The following is a 10,735-nucleotide window of genomic DNA, read 5'->3' as shown; positions in this document are numbered from 1 at the left end:
CGAGGACCGTGTCATGTCACCGTTTGAGCTTCAGTTGACTAGACCAGCCCAGGGGAGCCATCCACTGGTTGATTGACAGCTGTCAGCTGGCCTGGTACACACGCTTTGCTCACAAAGGCACTCCGCACTGCATATTGGTTTCCTGGGGCGGGGCTGCTATAACAAATTACCACAGGCTTGGTGCTTCACTTTTTTTTTTTTTTAATATTTATTTATTTGTTTGACTGCTCCACGTCTTTGTTGCGGCACGCGGGATCTTTCAGTTGAGGCGGCATGTGGGATCTAGTTCCCTGACCAGGGATCAAAGCCGGGCCCCCTACATTGGGAGCATGGAGTCTTAGCCACTGGATCACCAGGGAAGACTTTACACTTGGTGCTTTAAAACAACAGATATTGGGGCTTCCCTGGTGGCGCAGTGGTTGAGAGTCCCCCTGCTGATGCAGGGGACATGGGTTCGTGCCCCGGTCTGGGTGGAAAAAAAATACAAACAAAAAAAACAACAGAAATTTATTCTCGGACAGTTCTGGAGGCCAAAAGTCTAAAATTGAGATGTTGGCAGGGCCACACTCCCTCTGAAGGCTCTAGGGGAGGACCCTTCCTTGCCTCTTGTAGCTCTGGTGGCCCTATAGCTGTTTCTTGACTTGTGGCTGCATCACTCCAGTCTCTTCCTCTGTCTTCACATGGCCTTCTCCTCTCTGTGTGTCTCTTATAAGGATGCTTGTCATTGGATTTAGGGCTTATCCAGGATGATCTTATCTTGGGATCCTAAATTTAATTGTATTTGCAAAGACCCTTTTTCCAAATAAGGTAACATTCACAAGTTAAGGTTCTGGGATTAATCCATGAACATATCTTGTTTTTTTTTTTTTTTTTTTTTGCGGCACGCGGGCCTCCCACTGTTGTGGCCTCTCCCATTGCGGAGCACAGGCTCCGGACGCGCAGGCTCAGCGGCCATGGCTCATGGACCCAGCCACTCCGCGGCACGTGGGATCCTCCCAGACCGGAGCACGAACCCGTGTCCCCTGCATCGGCAGGCGGACTCTCAACCACTGCGCCACCAGGGAAACCTGTGAACATATCTTTTTGAGGATCACCATTCAACCCACTCCCATTGGATAATGACTATTAGACCCAGTCATGTCAGGGAAGATGCTGGACAGTGACAACGATCCAGTCGTGTCCTCTTTTTATGGAAGTCTGGACCCAAGCAAGATATGCAAGAAATAAACCCCTCCGTTGGAGTTGGGCAGAAGCCAAGAGACCCCCAAAGAAGACAGTCAGAAGTCAGAGCAACGACCAACTGAGGCCACACCGTGAGAATGGGGACAATTCTAGAGCTTTTCTTTCCTGGCATACCATTTTCATCGATGTAAGCAAAAACGCATCTTTTGAACCCTGCTCAATATTGTGTAACAACCTAAATGGGAAAAGAATTTGAAAAAGAATAGATACAGGTATATGTATAACTGAACCACTTTGCTGTACACCTGAAACTAACACAACATTGTTTTTTTGTTTTTTGTTTTTTAAATTTATTTATTTATTTTTGGCTGCGTTGGGTCTTCGCTGCCGCACGCAGGCTTTCTCCAGTTGCGGTGAGCGGGGGCTCCTCTTCGTTGCCGTACACGGGCTTCTCATTGCGGTGGCTTCTCACTGCAGAGCACGGGCTCTAGGTGCGTGGGCTGCAGTAGTTGTCGCTCGTGGGCTCAGTAGTTGTGGCTCACGGGCTCAGTAGTTGTGGCTCACGGGCTCTAGAACGCAAGCTCGGTAGTTGTGGCGCATGGGTTTAGTTGCTCCGCGGCATGTGGGATCTTCCCAGACCAGGGCTCAAACCCGTGTCCCCTGCATTGGCAGGCGGATTCTTAACCCCTGTGCCACCAGGGAAGTCCCTAACACAACATTGTTAATCAACTATACTCCAATACAAAATAAAGTTGAAAAAAATTAAATTAAATGTATCCTTTGTTTTTCATGACGTTTAATGTCTTGGACTGTGTCTAACAATAGCTGGTGTCTTAATTCTTGCTGCTGCGGGGGCAGCAATTCTGGAGTGACGACTTTGCCTGCAGGAAGGTGAGCGCCAAAAGCACAGGGATCCAAAGCTCCAGGATGGGTGTCGATGGCTCCGGGAAACAGTGGAGCACTTTTTTCACTCCTAAGAACACAGGAGTTGGAGGAGGGATGAGGCAAGAAGAGGATCAGACATGTATAGCAACATTGCCATTGGAGGAGTCAAAAGGAGGCTCCCCTGCATGATTCCTGAGCCGGCACAAGAACCCAATGCCAGCGGCTTTTCAGTCTTTTAAGAAATGCAACATCGGGCTCTCCGGGTGGCGCAGTGGTTAAGAATCCTCCTGCCAATGCAGGAGACGCGGGTTCGAGCCCTGGTCCGGGAAGATCCCACATGCCGCAGAGCAACTAAGCCCGTGCGCCACAACTACTGAGCCTGCTCTCTAGAGCCACGAGCCACAACTACTGAGCCCACGTGCCACAACTACTGAAGCCCGGGTGCCTAGAGCCCGTGCAGAGAAGCTACCGCAATGAGAAGCCCTCACGCCACAAGGAAGAGTAGTCCCTGCTCGCCGCAACTAGAGAAAGCCTGCGCGCAGCAGCAAAGACCCAACGCAGCCAAAAATAAAAATAAATACATTTAAAAAAAGAGAGAGAGAAATGCAGTATCACCATCATTCTCAAGGCACGGAGGACGATGGTGAGTGAAAAACACAGACCTCAGTGTGACTGCTTCGAAAAGTTATGAGAAGAGTCAGATTCTAAGCAGGAAGACATTGTAGGAATACCTTAGTCAACTTATTTCCATTTTCCTTTTAATATATGCACAACAGTGACAAGTATTGAAATTTGAAAGTGATAAGAAGTTTGCCATAGTGGGTGCACATTCTTTTCCTGTCTTCGTGGCATATAAAGTAACGATGCGTCTTCTATCAGATGGTATTTGGACTTGGCTTTAAGACAGTATGGTCCAGGCCAGCACAAGGCTTGACAGTTTCCTGAGCAAACTTACTTTGGTTGCTTATATAACGTGCGTTACCCCAGGTAACCCAGAAGGTCCCAAGTAACACAGAGTCAGACAAAAGTTGGACAAGAAACAGTGATTAAGCTCAAATCCTTGTGGGCTGTGAAAGAACACACCCCAAATCCTGGGTTAGAAGCAGAAAAGGAGGGTGATTTGGCTCAAGGGCCTACAAGATCCCTCACTGGTTTTTTTTTTTTTACATCTTTATTGGAGTATAATTGCTTTACAATGGTGTGTTAGTTTCTGCTTTATAACAAAGTGAATCAGTTATATATACATATACATATGTTCCCATATCTCTTGCCTCTTGTGTATCCCTCCCTCCCACCCTCCCTATCCCACCCCTCCAGGCAGTCACAAAGCACCGAGCATCTTCCTGTGCTATGCGGCTGCTTCCCACTAGCTATCTACCTTACGTTTGGTAGTGTATACATGTCCATGCCTCTCTCTCGCTTTGTCACAGCTTACCCTTCCCCCTCCCCGTATCCTCAAGTCCCTTCTCTAGTAGGTCTGTGTCTTTATTCCTGTCTTACTGTTTTATTTATTTATTTGGCCACACTGCGCGGCTTGTGGGATCTTAGTTGCCCCACCAGGGATTGCACCGGGCCATGGCAGTGAAAGCCCCAAGTCCTGACCACCGGACCACCAGGGAATTCCCCCTCACTGTTTAAAAAAAAAAAGGTGACTTATTTAGGTATTTGCTTTAAGGCTGACGATCTCTGATATATTGAAGCACAGACTAGTCTTTATCCCAGAGTGTTTCTCCACCCCTTTTCCTTTATTGCCCCTCCCCCAGTTACCTTTTCAGACTCTTTTTTTCTAATTGTCCCGCTCCATGAATCTTTTCTTATTGTGATAAAATATACACAACATAAAATTCACCATTTTAACTACTTTAAAGTGGCATTAACTATTGATACATTCACAGTGCTGTGCAACAAATACCACTGTCTGGTTCCAGAACTTTTTCATCACCCCAAACAAAAACTCCAAACCCATTATTATGCAGACACATCCCATTCTCCCATCCCCCCAAGTCCCGGAGACCATTAATCTGCTTCCTGTCTCTATGGATTTGCCTCTTTTGGACATTTCCTATAAACGGAATCATAAAACACGTGGCCTTTTAGTTCTGGCTTCTTTCACTCAGCATAACGTTGTATATGTATCAGTACTTTATTCCTTTCTATGGCTGAATAATATTCCATTGGATGGATGGATGGATGGACCACATTTGTTTAACCATTCATTTAGTAGATAAACATTTGGGTTGTTTCCACCTTTTGGCTATCTTCAATAGTGTTGCTATGACCATTTGTGTTCAAGTGTTTGTTTGAACATCTTTTTCAGTTCTTTTGGGTATATTCATAGGAGTGGAATTGCTGGGATCCTATGGTAACTCTGTGTTTACCTTATCAAAGACCCACCAAACTGTTCTCCACAGTGGCAGCACCATTTTGCATTCTCACCAGCGATGTATGAGGGTTCCAATTTCTCCACATCATCACCCACACCTCCCCCCGCCCCCCCATGAAAGGTTAATAGCACACATATACCACGTATGTTTGTGTACTGTAGCCCTTTTGACGGCAGACTTTGTGCCTAATGGAAATATTTGCAGGGGATCATAGACTCAGAAGCCTGCAGGAATTTATAAAAACACTGCTGGCTCACCAAAAACACATCTGCCAGCCCTTAGGGCCAGCAGGCCGCCAGGCTGCAGACACGGATTGATTTTATCTTATTAAAATATGTATAGGGTGGATGGAGCATCATTTATTCCATCATTCCCCTTTTCCTTTTGATGGGCATTCATTTTGTGACCAGCTTCCTACCACACATACAAAAAAACAATGTTCCCGTCAACATCCTTGTCCTTAAGTATTGGTACTTTTATTTTTCTGGGACGGATTCCCAGGAGTTGGATAAATGGGTCAAAGGGTTTCGTTTCTATTTTAACAGATGTTGCCAGATTGCTTCCCCAAATGGCTGCAAAACTTCACATGTACCAGAGTGGCCTTTTCTCCATATTCCTGCCAACACTTGAGAGCACTGCTCGTTTTAGTTGTGTCAATCAGTCTAGTGGATGCAATGTCTTATTGCTTCTTTAATTAGCATTTTTCTGACCACCGTTGAATTGGAAGATCTTTACATTCTTTTGTTGGCCATTTGGTTTTGCTCCTCTGTAAATAATCTGTTCATAATCTAAGTCCATTTCTGTCTTGGTTGTTTGTCTTGTTCAGGTCAATTTGTAAAAGCTCTTTAGATAGCATCCATCTGAACTTTGGCTTAATTGCAGAGAAGTGATTAAGAGCATCGTCTTCTGGGGCGGGCTGCCAAGGGTCGCCTCAGAACTTAGCCCCTGACTGGCTATGTGACCTCGGCAAGTCATTCAACTTTGCCCCAGTTTACTCATCTGGGAAGTAGCAGTCATGATCAACATCATAATTCCTACCTCATACTGTTGTTCTAGACACCAGTGAGTTAATACAAGTCAATAGGATGGTGCATGGCACACAGTAAGTTAGTCAACCACAGTTGGTGACTATTATTTGTATTACAAATAGTTTTCCAGCTCCATCACTTGCACTGGCTTTATTTTTGGTACCCCTTGTCACATAAAACCTTTTAATGTTGACATAGTCAAATACCCATCTTTTCTTTCATAGCTTCTGAGTTCCCAGGCTTGGTTAAGAAGATCTCTCCATTTCCTTCATGATGAATTTCCTTGTCTTTTGGGTAAGTTTAAAATTTTTTATTTTATATACAAAGAGTTAGTATTGTTTCTGAGGATGGTAGATATGCTGGATGACCCATTCAAGAAGTTCACACTTAGTCCAACTTAATGAAGCCGATGTCCTTCCCGTACTGGCGGAAACACTGGCGGCACATATTGAGGCTGTATTTCTGGATCAGGTTGTACCGGTTTGGGCCGGTTTGAGCAGACGCAGCAAGAGCTAGAACGCTGGCCAATTTTTTTTGGATGACTCCAGTAGAGCTGCTGGTGACCCATGTTGCTTTCTTGGCTTCAACTAGGCAAAAGCAAATTTCCTTGTACTGATCATGGGAAGCCTGTAACTCACCATGTCCCACACGGAGGTGCACTGTCCTGCCAGCTCCTAGATCTGTTTCCTCCCCTTCTCCCTCATCCCTCCGAGATGAGACCTTTAGAACACTTTCACTTCCTCCCTCTCCTCCTTTCCTTTTCCATCTTCCCCAATGAGACCCATGAGACCCTTTACCTCCCCACCCCCACTCACCAGTCTCTGAGGTTTGGCTGAAATAATTTAGTATTTGTTAGAACTCCCTTAGAGGAGGTCCATTTGGTTTCAAGAGTCCTTCTCTGTTACACAGATCCCTCTCTGGATCCACTTAGATGTAAGACATCCTATGCCTGTGTTCTTAACACTGTTTTCTCTTTTGTTTTCTTCTTCTTTCAGTTTTCTTTTCAGGTGTAGTTGTAGTCTGGTAAGTCTTTTCTCAAGTCATTTCCTCAGATGAAGACCTGGGAGTTATATTCTCTGAATCCTTGGGGGTATCCTTGACTCTTCTCCTTTTGCCTCAATAGATGGAAAGTATTTTGAAAACTGGATAGAGGATTCTTGGGTCGGAGTCCTTTCTCTCTTCTGTAGATACTGGTCCACTGTCATCTTTCCATAGCGTAGATGAAAATCTAATGCCAGTCTGACTTTTTTTCCTTTGTGCATATCTTCTGCTTTCTGCTTGACACTTGTAAGATGGTTATCTTCCAGGTTTGGTGATTTTACCAGAATATGCCCACATATGACTCTTATCAGACCAGTCTGGAACTCAGTGAACCCTGTCAATCTGCAGTTGCTGATCTTTAGTAATTTCAGGAACATTTTCTCCTATTATTTGTTGATCTGTTGCTTATTCTTGTTTTGGAACTCCTATTGTGTGTTCATTCATTCTTCAGGAGCTATCCTCCAACTCTCTTATCTTTCCCCACAGATTTCTATTTCCTTATCATTTTGCTCTATGTTTGGAGACATTTCTTGCACTTGGTCTCCCAGACTGTTCATTTAGCTCTCAGTAGAGATTCTACTCACCTTCTGTTACCAAACATGGGTTTGGCTGCTCGCCACTCAAAAGCCAATCCTCAAGAGACAAGTGTTGGTTGGAAAGGAAAACTTGCTTTATTCAGGAGGCTGGCAACCTGGGGAGAAGGCGGACTTGTGTCCAAAAGCCACCTCCAAATGTTCTGCTTGACCAGGAAAGTTTTTAAAGGGAAATCATTTGGGGATGGGGTCAGAGTCTTCATCACCTCCCACTGTGTGCAGACTTTCTTCTGATTGGTTGGTGGTGAGGTAACAGGACAGTGTCCCAGGAATCTTGTGCTTGGCCTGAAGTTACCATCCTCCACCTGGGTGGGGGTCTTAGTTCCTACAGAAGAACTCAAAGATATTGTTCTGTGTATCCCTTGAGGAGGAACCAGGACCCTGCCCCAAGGCTGCACTATTGTTTCTTCACTGCTCCTCCTTTGTTTCTGCATCCCCTCCCTTCCCTGATAAGCAACTGTTCAAATCTGCCCTTTCCGAACTCGGAAGGTCAAGGAGGCTGAATAAAGCCTATTTCCTACAAACAAGAAACAGGGGACACAGAAAGGATTTGAACCCGGGAGGTCCCCACAGGGTCCTACTCTGTTTCATTAGCATCAGATCCCACAGGTGAAGGGCTCAGTCCCACAAGACTGTTGGACTCAACTTCAGAAGAACAAACAGTCAAAAACCAGATGGGGAAGAAAGCCTGTTTAAGGCCCCCTGCCCAAATCGCCCTACCTCAATTTTTCCAACATTGTAATGGCATTTCTTCATTTAAAAATACATCATGGGGACTCCCTGGCAGTCCAGTGGTTAGGACTCTGCGATTTCACTGCTGAGGGCCCGGGTTCAATCCCCAGTCAGGGAACTAAGATCCCTCGAGCTGAGTGGTGCATGGCCACAAAATAATAATAATAACAACAACAACAATAATAACAATAATAATAATGATGATATAGAGATAGAAAGTAGATTGGTATTTGCCAGGAGCTGGGGCAGCTCTATGGGGCATGACTGACAATGGGCATGGGGGTTTTTGGGGGCGGGATGATGAAAAAGTTGTGGCATTAGACAGTGGTGATGTTTGCACAAGTTTGTGGATATACAATAATAAAAGTGGCTGAACTGTACTTTAAAAGGATGAATTTGTCATTTCTCAGCCTTTTGTCTAAGATCAAGCATCAGTATCTGTTTTTAGTTCGTGTTTTTAGTCAGTGAACTTTGGTTGAGGGCTGGAGGACAGCATCCTCAGGGAGTTGCATGGTGTCTTGGTTGCGTGGATTGGGTGGCTGGGAATCCAGTCTGTGTCTGGAGCCAGGCTATGACCCAGGACATCCTGGTCACCTCTGCCAGCATGCAGCCATACCCAGGGACCTGCTGCGGCTTCCAGAATCAGCTGGACCATCTCTCTTGAGAGTTTCTCCGGCTTCCCTCTGTCAACTGGTTGGTTCTCCCAGATTCCATTTTATTTCACTCTGTCAGCTATAAAGGAGGGATCACTGGGCTGTTGAGATAGAGGGGAAGTGCTGGCTTAGTCCTCAATGGGAAAGACATAGGAAGGGCCCGGGCAGGAGTTTGAATTTTGTGCCCTGGCTGTCCTGCTGTTCTCAGGCTTTTTAGGCATGTATCTGAAAGAAAGTCTCTTGAATTAAGACTATAAGAAAGTACACAAGATATTCAATAAAGTAAATGACCTAAAAAAAAGATGAATTTCATAGCATGTGAATTATATTTCAGTATAAAATATCTGTAGCTGTAAGGATCCTAAGCCCAGGACCTCTGTCATCCTCTCTGCACCCCCAGCACCTGGCCAAGGAGTGGGAAAGCTGGAATTTCAACCCAGAAACATCTAATTCCAAAAGCCATTCCCTTTCACCTCCACCCCACGTTGATACCAGGTAGCCTGGCAGCAAAGACTGTGCTGAGTTGGAACTCTATTCTTTGGATAATTGAAGGTTTTTGAGGTTAGGAAAAGAGGCATGGTTCAATTTTTGTTTTAGAAGGATAATTTTTAGGAGCTTTATGTGAATATTCTTTGTTAGAAATGTTAACAGTAGATAAGACTATTCAGCAATTTTTTTCTGGATGGACTATAATAATTTTAGTTGTTTCGTTTAAAAAAATTTTTTTTTTGAAATCATGACTGAAATGTCAGCTTCTATGGGAACCTCAGAGAGAAGTGTGATTTTTTTTTTCTCTCAGTTTTTTAAAAATATGCATTTTAATGACTTTTGAGATTGGTTTCCATCATTAAACAAAAGATAGCTGGAGAGAGAGAAGAGGCAGTTGGGCAATGTTTGCCTGTGAAAAGTCAACCTGTCTTTAATGCTATTCTTCTACTTTTTTTAAGTTGAATTTCTCTGCTGTGTAGCACAAGAGGCCTTATGTGAAATTCTATTCTAATTTATAGGTGATAAGTGGTTTTAAATAAACACATATGGCATTCCAGCTGAGCTCTGAAACCACTGGCTGACGTGGCATAGGACAAAGACGATCAGACGCTGTGCGAGTTTGCTCGGGCCACCTTATCAAAGTTTTACAGTCTGGGTGGCTTAAACAACAGAAATTTTATTTTCTCACAGTTCTGAAGGCCAGAAGTCCAAGATCAAGGAGTGGGTAGAGTTACTTGTTCTGAGACCTCTCCCCTCACTTTGTAGACAGCCGTCTTCCCCCTGTCCTCACATGGTCTTCCCTCTGTGCACATCTGTGTCCTAATCTCTGTGTCCTCTTTTTATAAAGGCACCAGTCCTATTGAATTAGGGCCCCACCCCTAATGACCTCATTTTCATTTAATTACCTCTTTAACACCCCTTGTTCAAATACAGTCACATTAAGAGGTACTGGAGGGACTTCCCTGGTGGTACAGTGGTTAAGACTCTGTGCTCCCAATGCAGGGGGCCCGGGTTTGATCCCTGGTCTGGGAAATAGATCCCACATGCATGCTGCAACTAAGAGTTCACATGCCACAACTGAGGAGCTGGCAAACCTCAACAAAGGAGCCCACCTGCCACAACTAAGACCTGACCCAACCAAATAAATAAATATTAAAAAAGAAAAAAAAAGAGTACTGGAGGTTAGGGCTTCAACATAGCAATTTGGGTGGAGGGGGACACAAATCAGCTCATAACAGACACCCTGGTTTATATCTTGCTCTAAGGAGTTGTATTCAGTGAAACTGAGGAAAATGTTTATACGAGAACTACCCAGGCTAGAAACAACCAGAAATCACAAGACACTGGCTCATACCTAGTATTCCATCCTAAGTCCATCCTCAGACCACCCCCTCTGGGGCAGGGATCTTGCCTGACCCAGGAGAGGACTGGGGACAGAGAGTGGGGATGGACAGAGATGGGAGAGAGGATGAGCTAGAGAAGAAGGGCAGCTACTCTATAGGGTTGTAACAGTTTTCTTTTTTAAATCACGTGAAATTAACATAACATAAAACGAACCATTTTATTTTATTTATTTATTTATTTTAATTTATTTTATTTATTTATTTTTGGCCACGTTGGGTCTTCATTGCTGTGTGCGGGCTTTCTCTAGTGGTGGTGAGCAGGGGCTACTCTTTGTTGCAGTGTACGGGCTTCTCATTGCGTTGGCTTCTCTTGTTGCGGAGCACGGGCTCTAGGCATGCAGGCGT

General features: G+C 44.7%; 1 pseudogene; it reads right to left on the bottom strand.

Moving 5' to 3' along the window:
- Positions 1 to 5,775: 5,775 nt before the first annotated feature.
- Positions 5,776 to 6,047, bottom strand: LOC132436454 (small ribosomal subunit protein uS14-like; annotated as a pseudogene).
- Between the last annotated feature and the right edge of the window lie 4,688 nt (positions 6,048 to 10,735).

The sequence above is a fragment of the Delphinus delphis genome, chromosome 13, assembly GCF_949987515.2.
Source record: "Delphinus delphis chromosome 13, mDelDel1.2, whole genome shotgun sequence".
Lineage (NCBI taxonomy): Eukaryota > Metazoa > Chordata > Mammalia > Artiodactyla > Delphinidae > Delphinus > Delphinus delphis.
Note: the sequence above shows the minus strand (reverse complement) of the source record. Positions and strands in the feature narration are given on the sequence as shown.